Here is a 25845-nt window from a genome sequence, read left to right on the forward strand (position 1 = left end):
TGACAAAAAAGCTGTAACAGCCTAGCCATATTTCAAGTGCTGCTGCAAAAGAACCGTCATACTCTACCCATTCAACAGATTCTAAGAAGTAGCGCACTTTGTCGCTGGACATCAGGGGAAGGGCTCCTGCAGTGGCGGGAACACCAGGACGGATAGGCCGGGAACCAGCCGTCGCACACACAGTGAATGAAGTAGGGTTGTGCACAGCACCTCAATGAAGGCCGTGAGGAAGGCGTACTTCGCCTGGGCTGGGGACCAAGAAGGCTTCCCTGAGGACCTGATATTCAAACTGAGACCTGGAGGGTGAGAAAGCAACTCTTTCTTTCTGAGGGTTGTGTGCAAACACCCTGAGGCAGAGGGACCTAGACCAGGTGCCAAGCAGGTGGGGAGGGGCTCTTGAGTCTAAGCCATCATTTAAAGAGGGGAGTGATCTGAGATGAGGCGAGAGAGCTGAGAAGGCGCCAGATCGCCCAAGGCCAACTGAAAGTCAACCCAGCTGTTTAGCTTTTTCCAAGGGCCATGGAGACCGGTGGAAGAATTTTTAACCAAGAGAAAGCAAAGCTCAGAATCTCATTCTGGAAATATCCCTCTGGTCTGGGCATGGAGAAGAAAGGAAGGGGATGTTGGTTGAAAGCAGAGAAACAGTTTAGAAACCTGTTTCATCCAAGCACAGGAAGGTGGTGACTTGGGCAGGGGTTAAGCAAGGAGGGGTTAGCTTGACGTGCAACAGAATAGGAGGGAGGAGCACTGCCTTCTTCCCCCGCTGGATAAACTCGGTGGACGATGCCTCAGTTTCCCCCATGTGTTGGGCCTTCCAGCACATGGGTCAGGACAAACTTCCAGAAACCTTTCAGGGCCTTAGCTGTCAGTCGGCATGTGATGAACAGACATCAGACAGAGACAGCAGTTGGGTTAAAGGAGGCGTGGATTAGGAGAAGTGGTTGGTTAGAGATCAGTCAAGGTCAAGTAAGACTTGAGCCAGGGAGGGATGGGGCTGCTGCTTGGTGTCAAGGTCAGAAAAGCATCTTTGAAGCAGAAGGCCAGGCCCAGGGATGGAGGGCCCTGCTTCCCCGGGCCGGGCCAGGCAGGGCGGGGAGCAGGGGGTGTGAGGTGGAGGCAGTGCCCAGAGGAACCCCAAGGGGCCTGTTTGTTGGGATGAGTTCAAGAACACTAGCTGCCAGCTCCCAGGGCCCACATCCTGGTCTGCTGGAGCTACCACCCTCGCCACCCAGCGTCCAGGGCTCCCATCCTCACCCCGGTGATCAGAGGCCAGTTGCTGTGATTCATCCCCTCCAGAGCATTGTTCTCTGCGTCTGATGGGAAAACCAGATTTTCTGACCTTGACAGGGCCCCTGAAAGGCAGGCATTTGCAGGCAAAACAGGAGGTATTCTCATCAGAGTTGATTTTCCCCAACCCTCCTTCCTTCCCCCGTTCAGGGCATGGAGCCAGCGCAGGAAATGCCAAATGCTGTTGATATAAATGACTCGATCTCATTGGTGGGCTTTAAACTCTAAGTAAAGCTTTCCTTCGAAAAAAACCTGAGTTTCAATTTTGCTAAATTTTGGAGTCTTTTGTAAAATTACTTTCAGGAAGTTTCAAAAATCAACTAGACAGCCATTCAGATTTTTAAAAATCAACATCTTGAGCTATAATGTGCATATAACAAAATGGACCCATTTTAAGTGTCCGATTAGAGGAGTTTTGTTTTTCTTGCTTGTTTGTTTGTTTTGTCTGCGTTGGGTCTTTGTTGCTGCGTGCAGGCTTTCTCTAGTTGTGGAGAGCGAGGGCTAATCTTCGTTGTGGTGCTTGGGCTTCTCATTGCGGTGGCTTCTCTTGTTGCAGAGCACGGGCTCTAGGCGTGCGGGCTTCCGTAGTTGTGGCACGTGGGCTCAGTAGTTGTGGCGCAAGGGATCAGTTGCTCCACAGCATGTGGGATCTTCCAGGACCATGGATTGAACCTGTGCCCCCTGCACTGGCAGACAGATTCTTAACCACTGCGCCACCAGGGAAGTCCCCAATTAGAGGAGTTTTGACAAATGTATTGGGTTGGCCAAAAAGTTCGTTCAGGTTTTTCTGTAAGATGTTATGGAAAAACCCAAATGAACTTTATGGCCAACCCAATATACACTCAGGTAATCACTATAATCAAGGTTTAGAACATTCCCATCCTCCCAAAATGTCCTTGTGTTGCATTTCAATCAACCTGTGTCCCCACCCTCAGGTCATTTTAAAAACATACAAATATATAAGCATCATATATTTATGTGATATAAATATATATATAACCATAAAAGCTTTATGGTTATAGCTGCAGGTTCTATTTTCTACCTTTTTTACACAACTTGAAGTTGCATTTTAAATGTTTGGTCATAAAGTAAAAAGGCAACAAGTCTTACGATTTTCTGAAATCCACGTGAACTTGGTGAGGAGTGAAAGAGGCATGAGATTTTGAACTAACACCACTGAGAAAACTTTAAAGGATGTGTTGTGTCCCCAGATTGCCATCTTGCTGCTGTTCCTATTGTCCTGGGTTACTGGAAGGATTCATTTTCCTGGGCCCTAAATCAGGCCAAAGTGATTACTTTGTAGCTGTATTGATATCTTGATGCTACACACTTCACCCTCTTAAAAATGAAAACTTTTCTGAAAGTTACAGGCACACCCTCTTAAAATACCTCAAGAACAGTGAATAGAGGGTTAAAATCTGATGGAACAACGGAATATTTTGAATGAAAGGTCAAGTAGAAAAGTCAAAATACAAGAAACTGGAATTAAGAAAGGGAACATTGATCCCTCCTAATAGATCCTATTGGCAATTTTCCACGTTATTTCTGAAGTAGCCCATCTATAATAAACATATAATTTTGTTCCTAAGGGCCCTCTTATTTGCATCTCATTGGATAAATTGGGGATATATTTACATAAATCATCAACTTATCCCATGATATGCAAATAAGATGGCTCTTAGAAGCAAAATTATATGTCTATTATGCATAAAAGGCATAACATGTATTATACATAAAACAGAACATATAGAATATATTTACATAAATTCCCTACATAAGTGAAGGAACATTACAACCTGATGGTGGAAACTCAAGGCCTGAGTTCTGTTCCCTCCTGGGTTGGTTAGAAAGGAGCTTTCTCTCCATCTACTGCAAGTTCAGCCCCTGGAGCCAAAGGAGTAGAGAAACACTAAACAGACACCACCTATTTCCAACACATCCACAGTCATTCTGGACCAAAAACCACTGTGCAAGGCCGGCTGGCTGGCAGTCATTGGGATTATCATGCAATCTGAATGGTGTAGATTCACTACCGTGTGTGCCCAATAATCTTCCAACTCCTTTCTTGTACCCTGGGGGGAAGCTAGATGTTGGGAAACACTATCATTTCAATGAAACTAGATTGCTTACAGGCTAGAATTATTTAATGCAATGGATAAAGTGCTAACATACAAGCAGTATCAATACTAAATAGTGACCTCATTGTATGTGTTGTAATTTCCATGACATCTGCTTATGAGCAACGCAGAGTAACCGAATGGACTCTGCAAACTGGCTACCTGGTCCTAATTGTCAGAAACTTACAAAAAGTTGACAGGAACACAGAGTAAAATCCAGGCCAACCTGAAAAAAATCAATTAAATGGAGATTTGGAAACTTAACCACACGCGTGTAAATTAAGCTAATGGTGATGGGGACCAGCACACACTTAGAGATTCTGACATTTTCATTCAAAAAAGATCACACCCAGCAAGGGTGTGATTACACACTGGCCTCTTCTCTCTTTGAGAATAAAGAAATCTTCTCAGTTCTCAGTGGGAGAGGCAAGGAAAGTGGGCAAAATTTGATTTCCACAGACGCCCTGCAGTTGGGGTCTCCTGCCAAAAGAACATTATCCACCCTTGTTTTTGCCCATGGGGGTCACTTATATTCGAAAAGGAGTCCTGAAACATACCCACAGGTTAGTGGGCATGCATCTGAAAGCCAAACCCCTTAGAAGACCTGGGAAAGATTCCCCTCCTACCCCATCCCTGAAAATAGCTCCCCTATTGCTTCATTTTATTTGTAACCAATTCTTTTAGTTTGAGATGTGGTACCCCGCACAAACGCACTTACCAGTCAGGGTTCTGTTGGTCAGCCGGGGATTCACTGGCTGTTATCACAGGCTGCTGCCTGCCCCTCCGGCCCAGCTTCCTCCCAGCCTTCACACAAGACCGCGCTGGGCACCGTCTCTGCTCGCATCTTCTCTTGGGGTCAGCATCCTGTGCGCTCCGGAGCCCCACGCCAGGTGGACCCAGGAAGCACGTGCAGCAGAAACAAACAGGGTGTCCTTTCCTGAGAATGAGGTTTTGGGGACAGACAAGAAGAAGCAGGCGACTTCCGGTTTCTGGGCTGGTGAGTAAAGTAAAGGACGTGCACCTTCCCATCTGCGCAGCAAGACAAAGGCTAAACACACTGAAAGTCAACAACTTTTCTTAGATTGTCAGAAAAGTGAGGTCACAGGGCAATTTGCTGCCCCCGAAACTGGAGAGACGGGCAGATACAGAGAAGCACGAGCAGAAACCCACAAGCGGAAGTGCCGACAGGAACCGGCGTCGGGTGAGAGAAACTAAAGTGTACGTGACAAGTTGCCGGAAGCTCAGTGCGGGCAGGTCTGTCTGAGCGATAAAAACTGCAGGGGGACCCAGTCACGGGGTGGGAGCAGGGCGGACACCCCACTTCTGTGAGCTTTCCCTCCAGGGCCTCTGCCTGGTCCTGGGCAGAGCAGAGAATCGTTCCTGGTGCTCTGGTGTGTGGGGAGGGGAGGGGAAGGTGGCCAGTTTGAAATATGCCCAGGATTATCCATTCTTAACAAGGCCTGTCCTCATACTAAACTTCTGACCGGAGCCTGACCCACTGGGCTTTTATCAGAGCCCAACTGACCTGAGGGAAGGGAAACATTAACCCCAGTTGCACTAGCCATCCTGCGCCACCCGAAAACAAAAATGAAGCAGGAAAGTGCCTGGGAAGATCTTGTCCAGGACCAGGCGGAGGAGGGGTTGGAGTGGGTGGTGAGGGCTGCTTGTGGGGAGAAGCCGGCACAGAGGGCAGCTGACGTCCTGAACCCCAAGAGCGCCGCATCCCCTGTGATGTAACCAAGCCCCACGCGAGCCCCAATTGTGCCTGACGCTGGCCGTCCCAGCCCCCAGGGTCTGGGTGGACCAGGTCAAGGGGGTGGGACAAGGGAGCGGCTCAGATCTGTCCCACCCGGCACACAGCTTCTCCACCGAGGGGGCCCCAGGACCCAGGCCCCAGGGCAGGCTCTGACTTCCACCAGCAGCACTTGGAAAGCAAGGGAAGAGACTTCAGTAGACCTTGAATCTCTGTTCAGTGACCAGTGAACAGACTCTGAGCCAGACTCTGAGATTCAGGAACATGAGATCCAGTTCTGTCCGGTATTACCCACTCTCTTGGTTTCAGACTTTTCCAGAACCTCATGACACAAGGACGGAACACCTGAATGAGGGAAGTAATAATTCTGCAACAAACACTGTGCTTTGAGTCATTTTTGCATTTTGGTGTCTCGGTGGCCGGATGGACACATGAGGTCATTACGGATGTAGGTCGCGAAAATAGAGTGGGATTCAGTGTGCCCGCCGTGGTTTACCAGTGGTGACACAGAACCAACAATAGCACTGGAATCTCCAGGCACCTAATGATTGACTCACCAAAATTTTAATGGCTCTTTAGAACCAACGTCCTTTCTTTCCAAGGACTGATATGGGACGGGGCCCGCATGTCTCCAAGACGAAATGTAAAAGCACAGAGGCCCCTTCTTTTACTAAGATGTGGTTCACAGAGTACTCCACGCCCACTGCTGGCTAACGGTGACCAGGAATCCCCGGTACTGCGGCACACACCGGCGCACCCGCGACTCCGTCACCGTCAGCTGCCCATCCCTGACCCCCTGTACACCTCAGCTTCTCCCTGGAGCCCTGAGGGCCTACACCTCACACACCGGCAGACTTACCCCCACCACGGGAAGGACCACCTAAGTCAGGCCTGACTTGGGCTGCCAGCTCCCCAGCGATGGAAAAACCTGTACTGTATGATCTGAGAAAACTGCCCGGAATACGGATCTGAGTGATACAGGGGTAGACGACGTGGAAGATTATTCTGATGGTGCCTCCTGGGTGGGCCAAGGAGAGGGGAACTGGAAACCGAGGGGCTGTGGGATTGAAAGCCGCTCTGGTTCCAGTCAGACCGCTTAATCCGGGCCTGGGTGAGGGATTTGCAAGGTTCTGGACTCGCCGAGAGAAACGGACAATCCACCCCGACCCCAACGTAGAGCATCACACACCCCTCAGGGCACCACTTCCAGGGCAGAGACTTTGATCTCTGTGAGGTCACGGGGCCCCCAGAGTCTCTTCCTGCTGCCCTTTGCAGAATCTCCAGGAACACCAGCGGGGGAGTGAATGCCTCTTGGGAGAGAAAGTCCCACATGGGAGAAGACGCCTAGCTCCCGTTGGAGGGTCCCGTGGTCCACAGGCCACTGCCGACGCCTCCTCCTCGAGGCCCGGGTTTCCTGAGACACAGCCTTTCCCTGACCCACCCCTCCCCGGGGCTCTGAGGGCTCTTGGGGGCTCCCAGGGCGGAAGTGAGGCCTCTGCCGTCAGCACGTGGGCTGGGAGCCTGGACGCAAAGTCGAGTTCCCTGGTCCAGGCGCCCCTGCAGAGCGAGGGCCCTGCCAGGCGTGGGGTCACACCACGGGCTCCCTGGCTCAGTTGACCTTGACGGGAGCCAACGGCGGACCCAGGCATCTGCTTCCGAGGCACTCAGGTGGCCTCTGCAGCACCTAAGATCCTGATTCTGGAATCCCAACCTCTGGCTGAGCGCTGGTTACAAGGTTGAGGGCTGGAGTCCTGGTCACACTGCCATCGCAGCAGGCAGGCTGTGCCTGGACCAGGGGCTCACGGGAACTTCCCAGAATTGCAGGCGTGTGACGTGTGTGCATAGGTGCACTTGTCGGGGGTAGCGCCCTCACTGTCCTCAGATTCAGAGTCGTCTGCCATCTGCAAAGGTGTCGCGTGGCCCTGGCCTTCTCTGCACTGTGGCCAGTTTGCTGTCATGCGTTGGTTTTGTGTGTTTTTCGTGTACATCTGATGGTGCCACCGCTTCCCCATTGACGGGAAGAGGATGCCCTGGACCTTCACTTCAGACACTCTGAGTCCTGACCTTCCAGTTTCCAGCCTCACGTTCCCCGCTGGAAACAGTCCCGGCGCCTGAAGACATCGTGATGCCTCCGTTTCCGACCTTTGCACGCAGGCTGTTCCCTTTGCCCGGAGGGCACCCCCTGTGGCCGGTGTGGCTAGTCCTGCTCACAGCTCAGCGTGTGTCCAACGAACACTTAGCATCTCTGCAAGAGTCTTCCTTCCCGTTGCATTGGAGTTTCCACAGAGATTTCATCTCTAATCGACAGTTCTCTCAATCACATCACACTGCTGCTGCTTCCCGGTGATACTCTGCACAGCTCAGGTCCTGCAGGGGAACAGGAGAGGCAGGGCTCTCTCGCGCTCTGATGATCACTGGAGAATGAGAGGGAGATTTATATTTAGGAATTGACTCACAATGACTGTGGAAGCTTGCATGTTTGATGTCCAAAACCTGTAAGCAGACAGCGGTCTGTACACTTGGGGGGAGAGTCGAGGCTGCAGTCTTGTGTCTGAATTCCCCAGGGCAGGAGCCTGGAGACTCAGGCAGGTTTTCTATGTGCCGTCTTGAGGCAGAATTGCTTCTTCTTTGGGAAGCTACAGTTTTTGCTCATAAGGTCTTCAACTGAGTGGGTGAGGCGCACCCACATGATGGAGGGTCAGCTGCTTTACTCAAAGTCCACTGATTTCAATGTCAAATGTTAATTGCATCTAAAAAAATACCTTCCCAGCAACATCAGGTCTGGTGTTTGACCAGACAAGTGGACATCAAAACCGGACAAGTCAACACATAGAAGTAACTATCACGCCCTCCTTTCCCAATAAGACTGAGAGCCCAGGACAGTAGTGACCGCGCCCTGAGTGTTTCTGTATCTGTGGTACTTACATTTTGCGGCACAGAGTAAATGTTTTTTACATTAATTGTTGAAAGAGACATAACCCTAGGCACTGAATGAACTCTAAGAATTCACTGGTGTTTAAAAATGCAAAAATCATTTCCCCAGTGTTGTCTTGCTTTTTTGTTTGTTTAATATCTAAACCTTATTGACCAGTTTCCAAGGCCCTTTGGAACTTCCAGGCATCTGGGATCCTATATTCCCCCTGGTCCCCAGCAAATGTCTCCCTCAGCCCCATCCTTCAAAGTCTCTAAAGCAAAGACACTCTGCACAACGTGCTCAATATTTAGAGACAGACAAACGGAAGCTGAAAGCAATGAAGTTCTGTGGGGACGAGGGTATATTGTGTCGTGGCGTGAGTGGGGTAGGGGCCCCAGACCTCCAGCGGCAGTCAGCAAGCAGCCCTGCTCTTTACCCGCCGGTGAAGGCAGCTCCTTAGACTTCTCTCCACCAACGTCTCTGGAAAACAAACGCCACAGCGTGGATTCCATTATGCAATCCATATGGAAATATGCATGCTCTTTCAGAAAGCTTGAATCACCCCACAGATGTAAGGTTTAACATTCTTATCAACCTCTGGGAATAGCTTAGACAAGGCTGCATAGTGGGTGACCCTGGAAGATTGCACCTGAAAACAAACACATAAACAGTCAATCAATCTATAAAATACATTATTTACATAAACAATATAAACAGAAGAGGTTATGTCCATTGATTTATCATGGCTATAGGCACACATACAAGGAAGCTTCACTTGGGGTCCCCCCAGATAAAAATGCCTGAAATTATTTTATATGTTGCCTTTTATGTCTTATTATATTATCCACAACAGCCAGCTCAGTCAACAATTTTCCATACACTTCATGAGTATGACAAGAGCACTACTTATTCTAAAACTTATTTCTAGAGAGAAATATCATCAGAATCTTAATTCATACATCAATGTTTACGATTCATGTATGTCTATTTATGTATGTAAATGGACACATCAACACTGATTTATATATCTGTTTGCATTATATTTACATATTTACAAATTTGTACACTAAAGAGAAAGAAAAGACGGAAAAACTGTACTGAGTTCTAATTTAAGAGCTAATCTCCGGATTTATAACTTATTTTAAGTAAATATACTTTTCAAATAAGTTTTTGTTCCTTCCAAAAGCAAATCTCATGAACGAAGTGTTTCATAAAGCTCTACTGATGGCTGATTTACCGTTATTCTCTAATTTACAAGACCATGGTTTAAGAAGCATTTGTGAGAAATATAAAAGCCTAAACAAGAATAGTTAAATATGCACCTGCTGGAAACGTTTAGCCAACGTGACTAGAATGTAACCAGAATCCTTCCTCAACCCTTCACTTCTGCCTCCTCTGTCCCCAAAAGCATATTCTGCCATGTGGTGTTTTCACTTCTTTATTCCTCCAGGATCACTAACTCGGTGTGGCACAGATGCTCGTGTATGAAATAGGAAGCATGTTTGAATATTCTAGAAAAGGGAGATGCACAAAGATACTCTCTCCGTCTTTTGGACACCGGTGGCCTTCCTCTGGACTGGAATTCCCTCTTCTGCAGCTGAGTTCCACTTGGTGGCTTTCCTCCTGACAAGGCATAGGGGAGACCAGCCCTCAGCCCGGGCGCACGCCGGCTTCTGGAAGTGATCTGCTCTCTTGCAGCCAGCGGTGTCCAGTGATGGGTGATTCTGGCCAGTGCTATCTGCCCTGAATTCAGATGGTTTCCCAGCAACTCCAGATGCATCTCCTCATTTGTTCACTCTGGCTGATAAATAAAGTTCCCTGAATGAGTGGATTATCTAGATCCCTGAAATTTACTCTTTTCAGAAACAATTTTTCTTTCCGTTTAACTACGTGGGTAAAACTATTTCTAAGAGCTTTGACACAGTTCCCATGTCTGTTGGTGGAGAAGACTGAGGGCTATTTGTCCTCTTCCCAGGGACTCAGGTTGTCAATGACATGAGCACTGTTCCTGTACTTTGCCCCCCACAGGTATGCCTGAGCGTGTGGAGATTGCGTGGGTTTTTCTTAACTGATGCCCTTGTTCATTTTTCATCATTTTGCACCCTTTCTCTGCATCACACATCCTCTTCTTGTGACCTCATCCTCTTCTATTTTTAGTCTGTTGCCCACACTACAGGCAAAGAATCAAGAGTATCCAGACCACGGAGTTGCCGAATCACTAGTCTTAACATCAAAATAGAGGTTTTACTAAAAATGTCGAACCGTCTTACCACCAGAACTTTTGGTGACTCTGACACTCTTTCTCCATGGCTCAGAAGCCGGGTGACAACCTGAGTCACTCCTAAGAGGAAACCTTTTGCCCATGATGATACCTTGAAATTTCAAGAAAAAAAAAAAAATGTCATGTGATGAATCAGGATGGCTGGCACAGCCTGTGTGCTTCCAAAAGTCTTCTGTTTGAGAGTTTTAATGTGTATTTACACATATATTTAAAATATTAATATTTAAAATGTAATTAAAAAATTTAAACCCGTTTTAATACTAAAGGGAGACAAACAAGAATGCCCATCTGAGTCATACAAGCTCTTAAGAGAATGATTGGGGTTATAATTCATTAATATTGAGAGCAGTCTTGAGATGCCTCATTTGGTTCTTTGGGGGACGCGAGGGGTGAGGCTGTAAAGTGCAGGGAGAGGGCTTGGTGCACACTTGGTCCCGGAGGCGGGGATGGAGGGACAGGTCCATGTGGAGGGAAGGAGTGCTGTGGCCGCAGGACCTCCTGTGCTGTGGGGCGTGAGGCCCCAGGGCAGAGGCCTGAGCCTGCAGGCAGCTGGCAGGAGTGAGGGGTGAGGCAGGAGATAGATGGGCCCCAGGCCGAGCACCTGGGGTCGGTCCCCTGTGGACAGATAGTCCAAAATAGCAGGAGCGAGAGAGGAGCTGGGCCCTGCCCAGATAAGAGAGAAAAGACCACATATTCCTCATTCTCAAGGTCAAGGAGACTTTCTCAACTAAACACGCACAGAAAGGCTCCTTGAAGGTCAAAAGGGAAGGGGCACCACCCCATAGTAGGTGATGTCAACCTACCCATAGGCCTCTGTGTTAGAATCCGTCTTGGCTAAGAGAGCACATGCACACAGGGGAGGACCCTGAGATAAACCACATACGGACTCAGAACCAGGCAAAGCAAGATGATTGGCCAAAGGAAACCCGGAAGAAATGCCCCATATAAGTGAGACTACCACGAGGGCTCAACTCTCTCTCTGAGCCCACCTGTGTGTCTATCCACACATACTCTTTTTCCTCCTAATAAACACTTTACTTGTTTCACTACTTTCTGACTTTGTGGGAATTCATTTCTACAAAGCCAAAGGGCCAGGGTCTTGTCACTGGCCCCTGGTCAAGCAGCTAGGATTCAGCGTTCTCCCTGCCACGGCCTGACCTCAATCTCTGGCCTGGAACCGAAAGCCTGCTTCAAGCCACTGCAGGCCAAGGTCATCTGAGATCGGGGGAGTCTGGGGTTGGAATGGCACCTCCTCTTGTGCCCATGCAGGTCTTCATCCAGGATGGCCTTTCCTAACCTCAGCACTTTGGACATTTCAGGCAGGACATCTCTTTGTGTTAGGGTCTGTTCTGTGCTTTGAAGGTTGTTCAGCAGAATCCCTGGCCACCACCAGCACCAGATGTCAGGAGCAGCCCCCTCCCCGTTGTAGTAACCAAAAATGTCTACAGACATTGCCAACTGTCCCATGGGTGCCAAGGTAGCCCCCAGTTGGGACCATGGATCCAGAAGGACGTGGGATCCACCACTTTGTCTTCATCATCTAACCACTTGGTAAGGAAAGAGGTTGGAGTGTCTCTCTTCCTGGAGGACCTTAAAAACTTCTCCGTATGGTCCATTAATAAGCATAAGAAAAAGCAGTGGTAAAACTGTACAATTTCTGATTTTTGTGTTGAAAGGAAAATAGAATCATTTGCTTATTGCGTTGAGGTGAAAGACAGATGAGCATTTGTCTAATTTTGGCTTTCTCATACTCTTTTTACCAGGGGACATTAAACTCACTCAATTTTTATACTGATTGTCACAAAATATGAGGGACATTTCAAGGCAACCATGGATCTGAATAATAATCTACTCCATGACGATAATCTATTCCATGAGAATCTCCACATGAATTCTAAGTGGACGTAACTGAATTTATTTATGTATTGCCTCACAGAGGGTTAGATGTTCAAAGGACACCCAACCCAGATGTCACTGTAGAAAGACAATTAAAAAAAAAAAAATCAAGTCAGGAAAATCACTATGTCTGCCTCTGCTGAGCCCAGCTCTGTCCCAGGCTATATTCTACCACTTTGCTCATTTAATCTCCCCTAAAACTCCATGTCATTGTTCCTCATTTCACCAATTTGCCAATACCATGGACAAAGGGCTATTTTCTGGTATGATAAAGAATTCTTAGCAATCACTAAGAAAAACGTCTACAACTTACAGGGTGGGGGTGGGGAGAGGTGGTGGGAAGATGAAAAGATATGAACTTAGAGTTCAGAGGAAAAAAATATAAAAAAGCCAATAAATATCTAAACAAAAGGCTCAATTTTACTCATATTTTAAAAATGTAAATCAAAATAACATTTGGCTACCCATTTTCCATTTGGGAAAAAAAAAATTAATGAAAAGTTTTAAAACCCCACCATCAGCCAGGATATAAAAGAGATCCTCTCTCTCCTATGTGGTTGGGCGTATACATTTGATACAGTGTTTCCTGGGGAGAATTTGGTAATAGCTAACACATTTTAATGCTACCAACTTGCTGGTGGTAGAATTCCACTATTGCAGGGGTCCCCAACCCCCAGGCCGCACAGCAGGAGGTGAGCGGTGGTCTAACGAGCGAAGCTTCATCTGCCGCTCCCCATCGCTCTCATTACCGCCTGAACCTGCCCCCCCCCCACCCCGTCTGTGGATAAACTGTCCCCCATGAAACTGGTCCCTGGTGCCAAAAAGGTTGCGGACTGCCACACTATTAGAAATTTGCCCTGAAGTCATGCAAAAAACAGTACGTATAAGGAGAGTCACAACAGTTTTCAAAAACAAAACAAAACAAAATTGGAAACAACTAAAATTGTCTATTACCATGGGAATGGCTGAATAAATTAAGGTGTGGGCAGGACCCCAGGGAACCGCTGGGAAGATAAGGACCCCAGGAGTGTGTGAGCCATCAGGGGAGGAGAAGTCCCCTGATGAGACCTTAAATGTTATTAAACAGGGTGGTTGCACCCATATTTCCGCTTAGGTAGTAGAAGGATGAGGTTCCGGGTGTGGATACACTGCTTCTCTGGAGAGAAATTGTTCAAGAGTGATCATCCCTGGAGAGAGGGGAGACATTCTGAATTACTTTCCTTTGATCATGTGGATTTCTTTCTTTTACTTTAAAAATGAATTAATTAAAAAAGGCAAATCAAACCAAATGAATAGTGAAGGGGACCAATGGCTCATGGATGGATGAAGACAGCCTCACATCAGTATTCCCAAAGTGGTTCCACACGGAACACCAATGGCACCAGCAAAAGTTGTGTCCTTGTCCCTCAAATCAGGATGGGCAGGCTGGTGTGTCATGGCAGGTCACTGCAGCAAAGAAAAAGGGTGGCCTTCTCCCCACCCAGTAAAGGATCTTGCTCCGAAGCCTGCATCTCTTGCATAAAGGAACTGTGTCACTTTCCCATACACAGCAAAGCCCCCAGGACTAGAAAGACAGCCGGGTGCCTCATGTGTGTCACCCATAGGCAGGATGCAGTCGGTTATTAACAGGAAGGCATTGTCACTGCTCATCCCCTGTAAGCACAGAAGACAGGCCCGGCGACTACACTGGTACTGAGTGATGTTTACCTGAACAGGTGCTTTTGCAAGGCTCAAAGCTCCCACGTGGTCTAGTCCACACCTCGGGGTCCTGCAAATCTGACTCTACATCTATGCTTCCTGTACTCAGAGCTGGCTGGTCTCCGTCACTTTAAAGGCTGTGTTTCTATAAAGCACCAAATTGCTATTTCCTCTGGAAAGGTGGAGCAGACAGCCACCCAACTGGAGAGCCAGGCGCTTCTGTTCCTCTGTATTAAAATGAACTTTAAATTACACATTGATTCCAGTCCTACGAAACTTAGCAAACAGTGCATTGCATTTAAATAAATTATAATAATCAAGCTCCAGTGTTTGAATTAAAGCTTTTTATTGCATGATTTGACTGAATACTGTAAAAACCTCATTAATTTCTATGCCACTAATTTGTAATTTGTGATAAAGCACAAACTAGGGGGGGGAGGTGGGGGAAGAAGGGAGAACCCTGACTGAAGTTTTTTCTTTTTTTCTTTTTCACTGCAAATCTTTTGCATGAAAGTGCAAATCAGTACTGTAAACAAGGTTGCAGGGGGTCTGATTCGAAATACTTAAGAAAATAAACTTTTCAGATATCTTTTAGAAGCATCATTTACATGCATACAATTTATATGCTAATTACAAATCATTCCGGTCTATTCACTAAAGTAATTCCCTTGAGAACCTCAGCTAGGCTTTTTTTTTTTTTTTCTTTCTTTCTCTATTTTTTTTTTTTTTTTTTTTGGCCTGGGTAGGTTACTATTATACTTGAAAGTTACAAACTGTGTGTCCCAACATGCTTTATAATTTAAATGGACTTTGTCTAATTAACTTAAATTAGTAAAATTTCACTGCATTTTTTGTCACTTTTTTCTCTTGCATTCTAATGTGATTCTAAGATGCTCAGAAAATGCTTCTCCCTAAAAGATAATTCTCAGTAGAGGTGGTGGAACTGGCTTGACGGAGCAAAGGGAGGGAATGGGAACTCTGAGACTCCGAGCATCCAGTCACCACGCTGCAACTGCAACTGGATTTTACGAGAATTTTTTGCAGTTAAGGGTGGTGTGTGTGCACTCAGAAAAGAGTGATCAGTCCATATCACCCCATCTCTCAACTAAAGAGGCCTAATAAGCTTGATAAATATTGATACATATTTTGTACAATTAATAAACTTGTCATCCTGGTGCAAGTTTTAAATTCCCCCATCATTTACCATCTGAAGTCACAATCCATATTCAGATCAAGGATTTTCCCTCGGATCCAGGGTTCTGATGGTCCCTGGGCCAGAAATAAGTGAAATCAAATATGCAGGTTATAACTGCACAAGCAAACAGATTTTTCGAATAGCGACAGAACAATAGGAAGTTGGGTCTGCCCTACCTCTCCAGCTGCCCCGCCCCCTGACTGGCAGTTACAAGGCCCTGAGTTCTGAAAGGCAGTGCCGGGGGTGGTAGGGCGGGGCCGGGGGTGTGTGGGGTGGTGAGCGGCTAGGTGAGAAGGAGGGGCAGTAGGGTGGGCTCGCTTTGCTGTGGAGACACAGCCCTGCTGCAAACTCAGCCGAGAAGCTCGTCTTTTCCCAATGTATTTAGGTTGCTAATTGGGTTACAAAATAAAATTCAGACTAACAACAAACACCCTCCTTCAAGCCACGTAAATTACATGTTGCCTCTCTCCGAATATAAGTTTAGGTGGTAACGTAATTAAGCCCAGGAAAGCTCACTGGAGGAAGCCTGGAGTTCACAGAATCTAGCAGATGCCTTGGAACTTCAGTCTGATGCAACATAATTCTTCCTATGTGAAATATAATTAATGAAGAAAATGCCTCAGATGTGTGGGCTAGGAAGGCAAATATAACCACCCTTTATTGTGCCTTCAAGGTTAGAATTATTATAGCACTTATAATTTTATTATAATTACCCATAATGAGACTCCACACATGTGATGTAGTTGATGTGCTTTCGACAATAGAAGTTTTCAAGATGCCTCATTAAGTATTTTAGTATATATTTATGTGATTTTTCACTTCGCCTCCCAGTTTTGGTGGCAACACAGCCCATGTAAAGGCATATGTACATATTTTAATAAAAAATACTACCATTAAAGATCATAAAATGATTACAATGAATAGCTATTAGGATGTCACAGCTGTATAAGCCATCCCCTTTATGTACTCCCGTGCTGAATTGTTTTATGACCTATCATAAACCTATTAAACTACTGGTAATAAAGGATTGTAATTAGTGATAAAGCCTTGTTGCTTAGTGAGCCAAGACAGTCATCCTTACTTTGAATTTTATTGAAGGTAATCAAGACGAACCTTCAGCAATGTCAAATAACAGTGGAGAGCAAGGTGGTACTTTTTACCACGGATGGTATCGTTTCACCTCTCCGGAGTTTTCCCTTTCGATTTATTTTGGTTGGTTTTCTCTTTGTGCTGTTTTTATTTTGTCTGTAAACACAAGATGCCAGAGGGAGCATTCCAAGCCAGAGGTGAGCTGGCAAGGGGACCCCTGTGCACTCCAAACAGCGCGGTCCTGCTGTGCTGGCTCTGGGATGTCACCGTGGATCGTGCAGGATGCAGCCCTGGTCCAGTTCCACCTCCTTCAGCGGGGAACACGGCCGAGGAGACGCCCAGCCCCACGGGCGGGGGCCGCTGGTTAAGAGGAAGCTGTGCAAAGACCCGAACAGAACATGTGACTTTTTCGGCTCTCACATCACATTAACTTTTCTCTCAGCCATCCTCGGTTGAATGTGAACTTGGCGTCCCCTGCACAAAGCCTCTGCGCTAATGCCCACGCACCGCCTGGGCCTCTCCACGCTCATGAATACAGTCGGGGTGCCAAAGTGCTCAGAAGCCAGCTTCTCGATGTTCTCTCGCGGAAGATGTCCTTCCCAGCTCTCCTGATATGGATTTCCCATCTTCCCTTCAAAATCCTGGGAGGGGGGCAGTTTTACCAGGGGATAAGAGCCCGGAGGATGTCTTTGCAAAGCATTGGAAAGGGACAGCACACTTTCTTTCGTGCCAGACAGAAAAGAGCTCCCTTGGGCCCAGGACCCAGGCAGGAGAAGGGTGGTGCTGCCCCGGGCTTGGACCTCCAGGTCCTCAACCCACAGCCTCTGGCTTCCACCAAAGTAGCTCTACAGAGGATGGCGTGTCTGAGAGGCCTTCACTTAATTTCTAAAGTAAACTGGAGACCCGGAGTTTAAGTGGAAACGGGAACCTAGCCCTCCATTGTGTATCTAACAAGCCAGGAATGTATCAGAGTGAAGACCGGGGAGGGCGTCCCTTAGTTCCCCGGGTCCCCACTGGACCTGGCAGCCCACTGTGCTTGGCTTGTGCTGCACTGAGCTGTAGGGGAATTACAGGAACCAATAATCCACTTCCGGTCAGCGACCCTAAAACCTGCTGGAGGACAGCGGGGGTGGGGAGGGGCCGGGGTGCTGCTGAGCTCCACGGGGACGCTGGCCCAGCACCAGACCTAAGTTCTAAGCCTTCTCTGGGGAACCTCGAGGGCCCAGCACACACAGAGGCCAGGAGCAAAGGATGCAGGGCCGGTGAGCAGGCTTAAAGCAGAGATGCTGCGTAATTAATCCAACATGAAACGGAAGAGCTGAAGTTACATACAGGGAATCAATGTAGTATCCAGGCGGACAACGACATTTAATTACAATTGCATCCAGATTTTTCTTATTTTCCTCTTCAAGCTACATTTTATTGTTTTTTATTTTTTTTAATTTTATTAGAGCATAGTTGATTTACAATGTTGTATTAGTTTCAGGTGTACAGCAAAGTGATTCAGTTATACATATGCATATATTCATTCTTTTTCAGATTCTCTTCCCATTTAGGTTATTACAGAGTATTGAGTAGAGTTCCCTGTGCTCTACAGCAGGAACTTGTTGGTTATCTGTTTGATATACAGTAGTGTGTGTATGTTCATCCCAAGCTCCTAATTTATCCCTCCCCCATGTTTCCCCTTTGGCAACCATAGGTTTGTTTTCGAAATCTATGAGGTCTGTTTCTGTTTTGTAAATAAGTTCATTTGTATCGTTTTTTTTTAAATTAGATTCCACATATGAGCAGTATCATATGATCAGACTCTTCTTTAGACCTGGGAAGGGTTGGGATTAGGGCCAGAGAGATCCCTTTATTTTATTTATATCCTCCTGACTCTAATTCCACCTTATGGTGAATATCATGTGTGCTCTCTCATTCGCACAGTATGAGCACAAGGGCATATTAGTGTAGTCTCAGGGAAATTATAAAACGGAATTAAACCACATCCGTGCTCCCCTAAATGTCAGCGTGGCCACGGAATCTCCCATCACTTGACATCTACGTGGAATCAGGGGCACTGAAGGCTGATGGCTTTTGCCAGCAAATCAGAAAGACTGCTCAGCTATTTTCTTTTTTATCTTAAATGTATCCAGAGTTGTAGGGCTAAATACGAAAGCTGTAGCAGTTGGTCAGCTTTTAAGCTACTAGAAGAAAGTTAAGCTTCTGTGTCGGCTGCCCGAGATACCAGCCATAAGCTGACAAGTAATTAAACCAGCATATCTGTAACAACTGTCATCTCTTATTTCTGGGCAACTTGGATGTAAACCAAAGGCAAGAAAGCTAAGGGGGGAAAAAAGGTGAAAGAACAAGAGAGGTTGGCTGTGGAGAGCCACTGCCAGGCTGTCCTGCGGGACAGGTTAGGAGACCTGGGCATTTAGAGGCTGGTAGCCCCAATCGGATGGGTCAGGGCTCCCTTTACCAATTATTAGCAGGGAAAAGAGCATCAGGTAAGGTGTAAATGTGGGACTTCCCTGGCGGTCCAGTAGTTAAGACTCTGAGCTTCCTCTGCAGGGGGGTGGTGGGTTCGCTCTCCGGTCAGGGAAATATTGATAAAATCCCACATGCAGCTCGGCATGGCCAAAACCAATAATAAATAACAACAATAATAATAATTTTAAAAATGTCGTGTAAATCTGAGCTCTGCCGTTTTGAAGAAGCCGAGTGTGAAATGCATTCTGATCTGCTGGAGTGGCCAGGCTGGACCACCTCACTGACATTTCCCCTCGGGTGGCCCCTGGGGTGTCACGAAGCACCCTCCCCGGGCGGATCCCTGGGGCTGATGCTGCATTACTCATGGTCTGGACAAAACCTCTCTCTCCCTCCTCCGCTTGATCTCCTGGTCCAGACCCAGACCCAGACACACAGTACATGCCCACGTGGGGATGCTCTGTATCTATAGATATAAGGGCTGGGCTTGGAGGTCTCAAGGGTTCTAAGTGACCAGGAAACAGTAAGTCAAAGGGTGACCAATGCACCTTTCTGGGCTCGAGGCTGAAATTAATGGGACGTCCTGCCCATCATCACAGCCTGACCTCGTCTTTGTGCCTGGACCTCATTCGCTTGATGCATTTGAAAATCATGTAGTAGGGACCCCTAACCCCTCATTGAGACAGCTCCAGGATTTCCAAGATAAGCAGGCAATTTTAAGCCTTTGGGCCTTGTGATGACAGGAGAACTGGCGTAGGTCAAGAGCCTGGCTTTCAGGGTACGAGGACTCAGGGCGTGGGTTCTATTCACAAACACACAATGACACCCTTCATCATGGCCAGCCTGATGCTAGATGCCGTATAGCACCCTCAGCGTGAAAAAAAAAAAAAAAAAAAGCATCATGGAGCAGGTAAAACCTGAGGCATCCCTGTCTGCAGTGCGATTGGAGATTTCTCAGTGAAAATTTTAAACATTTCAGCTGATTTAGTTACTCTCCCTCAAGACCATTGTGAGCTCCCCAACATGTGAAGAAATGAGCAGCATACTCGTTAGGGATCTAATTGCAAAAAAGGACTGATGTTTTTCTTTTATAACCTCTTAATACGTTCACAGTCTCTTCCGTCCAAATGGACTCCAAGCTTTGTTAATTTCCAAGTAGTCAAACTTGGAATTATTTGCCAATCTTGGGAACACAGACGCCCGATCCAAGGCCTCTGCACACATTCTGTTTATTTTTCTCCTAAAGAGAAGTGTGACAAGCAAATAATTAAACTGAAAAGCAGGCATAAATTAGAGTCTACAGCTCCAGAACTGATCGCATGTTAGAAGATGTGCTTGGGAGAATGAACGTTCACTCAGGTCATTTGAATTATGTGGCTCAGACTGTCTGTGGTTCTTCTGTAAGATGCTTTATCCCATTTCATCGAGCAGCATGTTTGATGTGCCTCGGCATAGCAAATTATTGGTGTTGGATTTATTTCGGTGAATTCTCCCTCTCCTTCTGGTTTCAGGAGAGTAAGCCCTGGGCTTCATCAGTGCCACATTATATCCACAACAGAGAGAGAGGAGTGACCAGCCCTGTTACATCGGCTTCTGAACAAGTCAATGCAGACAGAAGTAAATGACAGTTAATTCCAAATTACATTCTGATTGGGGCCGAGCAGGCCTCTTGCCTTGAATAACGATCGGGCCCTTGGGCTTTCATCTGCCTGCAAGCGGGTGTACGAGATGCAGGTTTCAAAACAAGCCGCTAAACACAAAAGCTTATTGGATTGCACAGATTTAGGAAAAGCGTTCAGATCTCTCGCAGCAACTGCAGAATGAGGGTGAAGGGCAGGAGATTGGCTCTTGTTTGCTGACTTGGAGAACCTGTCCCACGTCAAGGAGGTCATGAGCTCCTTACACCTCGGCCAGCTGATCGAGAGCGGTAGACATTGTGACACTATTTTAGACTCGTAATCAAAGGAATGCAATAATGCACTTAGTAAGATTGTATACTTTTTAAATTATTTATTTATTTATTTATTTTTGGCTGTGTTGGGTCTTTGTTGCTGCACGCAGGCTTTCTCTAGTTGCGGCGAGCGGGGGCTACTCTTCGTTGCGGTGCGAGGGCTTCTCATTGCGGTGGCTTCTCTTGTTGCAGAGCACGGGCTCTAGGCACACAAGCTTCAGTAGTTGTGACATGCAGGCTCTAGAGTGCAGGCTCAGTAGTTGTGACGCACGGGATTAGTTGCTCCGCAGCATGTGGGATCTTCCCAGACCAGGGCTCGAACCTGTGTCTGCTGCACTGGTAGACAGATTCTTAACCACTGCGCCCCAGGGAAGTCCCTATGTACTTTTTTTTAAATCAGAAGAGGATTTTTACCACCATCAGCAGACACTTTGATTTTCTGATTTCTTTTTTTTTTTAGTTTAAACAATAAATTCATTTACTACATTTTAAGTCCAATCTTAAATCACTATGTTTGCAAAATAAGACAATATTGAAAATAATTAATGTCAGCGTTCATGCATTAAAAAGACCTTGGCTTTTGTAATTCACTAAAGCAATTTCTATTCATTTAGTTGAGCTAAACACTTATTGTTAAAGACAAAAGCCCCGGCAGTTTGACACTGAGCTCATTATGTATGTTAGAAACACTGCAATCCAAGGCCACACCACCACACGCAACAAAGCTGGAGAGTTGGGGGCAGGGGGCGGGGTGGGGGGAGTAGGGGGGAAACGGGGGCAGGCCCAGGGATTAAAATGCAGACCACACTGTTCTCCACAATAACTTTCCATTTAGGCCTGATTAAAACTTCAAAACAAAGCTGGTTGGAAACATCAGTAGAACGATTTTTGTTGTTGTCGCTAAGTGATGGGGGTGACCATTAAGCTCTGGGGAGCTTAATGGGCTTGTCGGAGACCTCCAGCAGTGGGGGCCTAAGTCCCAGCCCATCTTCGGAACTGTTGAATATATTAAAGGAGGTGTTGATAACCCTTTGCAGAGTAGAGTCTGCTTATGCAGACACAGCAAGGCCTGGAAGTTAAATTCGCCTCTTTCCCTTAAATAGCATCAGCACAGCGAGAGAATAAAATTTCTCATGTTAATATCAGCCACTTTAGCTGCAAGGAACACTCACTCTCCATGGCCCTTTGAGCCCAGTGCCCATACCCTCACCTGGGCCATCGTGTTGATCAATGACAGTCCTGTTACTGCAAGGCAGCAAGAGAAATCCCGGTCTCCTGTAAGGAAAAAGGCAACGTGGTTACACTCTGCAATCTTCTCATGATTACCCTCCATGGTTGGGGAAAAACATGACTATTTCTTCCATGAGCAGAGAGTTTCATAGATGAGACAAGTAGTTTGCACATGAACTTCAGCAAGATAAAAGTTAGAGTAGGTTCTGCTGAGATAACTCTATTTATTCAGCTCATTCTAAAAGAGTATGTGACAGCTTTAATCCTGAGACAAAACACATGAAGCAAAGGCAGGCGGCTGTCCAAACTGAGTGCTTGGGAGCCTGTTTTAAGATTTCACAAGAATCTGGAAAAGTTACCCTCTAAACGGTTTCCTTTCAGGCTGCAAAATTTGAAAGCTACTTTTTAGAAATGTTGACATGTGTCAGTAAAATGGGCAGAGAGTATATTTCCAACCCAAAGGAGTGAAATGAGTTCTTTTGGAGGGATCTGATGCGTCTGCCCAAGTAAGACACCTTCTCAAACTCAGCTGCAAACACCTGTAAGAGCTCTCACCCTAAAATCAGGGAGAAAAATAGCTGCCTTCTCTGCGTGTAGGAGAGCGGCCGTCTTATCGGTAGCAGAGTGACGCTGACTGGACCCATAGTGACACGGGTAATCCATCATGTCATCAGCACCGCGAGGGGCGGCGGCACCCCCCCCCCCGCCCGCCTGGGGTGCGAGGCGAGCCGCGCGGCAGGACACTTAACCCCGCGAGCCTCGCGCGCCCGCTGCGCTCACTCCGCCCCTGTCACGTATGAGGCGCCTGCAGAATGACAGTAAATCCATACGGGCCGGCAATCTACCATCACGACACGCGCACACCAGGCTGCCTTATAGACACCACTGAACTGGATCACAATGAGCGCGTGGGAAGAGGCCTTTATTACGAGTCTTGTAGAGCCGTTTAAGGGCTCTCGGGCGAGCCTGCGGCAGCCTGCCTGTCCGGGAAGGCCACGCAGCCTCCGCCGCGTCCACCTGGCCGGGGATTCTCCAGGGCCATGGCTTTCAGACGCCGGTAGTCATCACACGCATGTTGCAAATTCATTTGGTGTTATCGTGACGTACCTACATGTCGACCAATTCTGCAGGGTTTTTTATCCATAGTAGACAAATAGTAACACGCCAGGGTTGGGAAATGCCTTTGGGTACTACGTAGCATTCTATCGTGTCATCTACATAGCATTCTATCGTGTCATCTACATAGCATTCTATCGTGTCATCTAGAGAAACCTAAACCATAAAAAGGCAGCCGCCATAACACGGGTCACATTTGGGATGTTATTTTGGACTCCTAAGGGTGCAGGTATCTGGCTGTGATCCCCGTGGACACACACAAGTGCGTTGATTAGTCCCTGTGTGCTACGCATATGTTTACAACAAGAAATAAACAAGTTTCTCTTCTGACTTTTTCTAGATTGTGTTTTTTTTTAAATCATTTCTTCCTTGCCTTTTGTTAAATCACAACAAGATTTTATTGGGTTAAAAAAAAGAAAAAAAATCTAGTTGAATAGTAATATAGTTCTTTCATGTATATGCAAGAAGAAGATCTTTTCACACCTTGAAGAAATTAGCATATATTTAAATACTAATGAACTGCTGGTGCCTGGTTAAGAATACCAAGAACTAGTTGCACAGTTACCTGTCCCTAGGAAACAGGGCTGACTCTAGAGGCATGTGAGGGTCTGAGGCAGGATTTTGTTTCAGGAGATATTAATGCATGGTCCCAAACAGCATGAAGGTGGCAGGAGGATATGTCTTCATCAGGAAAAAGTTGTCTCAAGTGGGAAACTAGGGCCAAATGATGATTACAAGCAGCCCCCGGGCTTGAGTCGGTTTCCTGTGTATCTTGGGCGCTCACTGGGGTTGGGGAAACTTTTCCCCACCACTGTTTTGTTCACGAAGACCTGTTCAATGTGGGACTGGATGGATGACATCTGCGTGTGGATATCTCATGGAGCGGAGAGTTCAAGTTTAAAGTTACACCGGACAAAGGAATCTTTCATGTTCCACTTTCCTACGGTATTGGAAATATGTTTATGTTCTCGTACGGTCTAACGTCTGGACATCTGAGTCTCAACCCTGAGGGGACCTGGACCTGCCGTGGAGCCTGATGGGGCCTCATGTGTCCATCTCTCAACGTAGAACGTGGAGGACACCTCCATGAAGCTCTCCCAGCTATGAAACGCCAAGTGCCCTTTACCTGCTCCTTTTCCCTGTGGCAGGTTCATGCCACCCAAAGCAATGATCTACTTTTGCTATTTTTAAGTTTAGAAATGTAATGAATTCCTAAATCTTTGGAAATATAATTCCAGAGAAAGTATTTAAAAGCCCAAAGTTGAAAGAAAAAAATAAAATTAGACCAAACTTCATAAAAAATAAATACTTTTTGAAATAGTAATTGACGTTAAAGAATGTGTAATTATTTTACACTTTTTAAACATAAATTATTATCTATGGTTTGCAATTTGCTGTTATATGCTCACTTATTACCTTGAAATTTACACAATACCTACAATCAAACCATGTATGTACAGGTGCAAGGATTTATAAAAACAGTAAAAGGGAATGAAATCTTTTCTTCAATAGTTAAAAGATTGAATAAATTATAAATATATAAAAATAATTATAAATAAACTATAAAAGTATTTCTACCCATAGAAACACACCGTGAGCAATGCATGGTTTACCTGTCCCTCAAGGGCATCTCGCAAACATCACTTACCTTCTGCAGATTTCAGCCAGAAGGAATAGCATAGATTCGGGATGGAGCTCAGGGGAACACGTGAAGTGCTCAGTTTGTTCATTACAAAGTGGTGCTGAGCCACAGGCAGGTGGGGTGTTGTGACCCTAAGCAATTTCAGACCCAGGTCTCTACCTGTGCTCCTTGAGGAGAAGCCAGGCCTCTTGGGTGGGGAGGCATGGGTAGACAAGAGTGAGGACGAGTTCTCGGCCAACACATGGTAAAGTCAGTCCGATGCTTCCCCACTTTGTCCTGGTTGGATTTTTCTTTTTTTTTTTTGGCTACACCAGGTCTTAGTTGCGGCATGAGGGATTGTTTTAGTTGTGGCATGAGGATTTCATAGTTGCAGCGTGCAGGCTTCTTAGTTGTGGCATGCATGCGGGATCTAGTTCCCAGACCAGGGATCAAACCTGGGCCCCCTGCACTGGGATTGAGGAGTCTTACCCACTGGACCACCAGGGAAGTCGCTCCTGGTTGGATTTTGTTGATGTTTGTTGAAACATAGAGACAACTTAGTGACAGTGTTGGAGATAAGAGGTCCACTGACCACAGGCATGTTCTGAAGATCCAATATTCCCTGGAACAGAATAGCCAGGGAGGAGGGACGGTGGTGGGCAAACCCTGCCCTGCGTTGTCGCAACTCACAAGAGCCAAGGATGGTCTTGAGTTCAGAAAGGCTCTTTCTTGCGCCCTAGCGAGAACTTTGACCTCTGCCCCCCCTCCCTACCCCATGTTACTGTCTGAGGCATTTATTTAGGAAAAAGGAACTGGGAGTTCTCCTTCTGACCATGGAAGTGAGGAAACATTGCAAGCTAAAACCACACTTGGCTTGGATGCTCTGGGAGCCTCCAGCCTGTCTTCCAAGGGCTGGGACCGCCTTTCCAGAGGGAGAGGTGTTCTCCACGGGATGCATGTGTCCAACTACGACAAATGGAAGGAGCAAGTGAGAGGACTGCCTTAAAAATACTTAGGAATCCACTGCAAGGGCAGTGTCGGGATTCTCAGAATGAAAGGGGAGACCTAGACAATTGGGTTACGATGCAGACACAGAACGGCTGCCACAGAACTATGGTTCGCTTTAGAGTGCGACCAGTCTCCTACAGAAGAGTCTACATTATTCTACTTAAAAATGAAAACAAAACTGAGCTAAGATATCATCCTGGGTTGACTTGATAACCGA

This window comes from Balaenoptera physalus, assembly GCF_965194825.1.
Source record: "Balaenoptera physalus genome assembly, chromosome: 3".
Classification (NCBI taxonomy): Eukaryota; Metazoa; Chordata; class Mammalia; order Artiodactyla; family Balaenopteridae; genus Balaenoptera; species Balaenoptera physalus.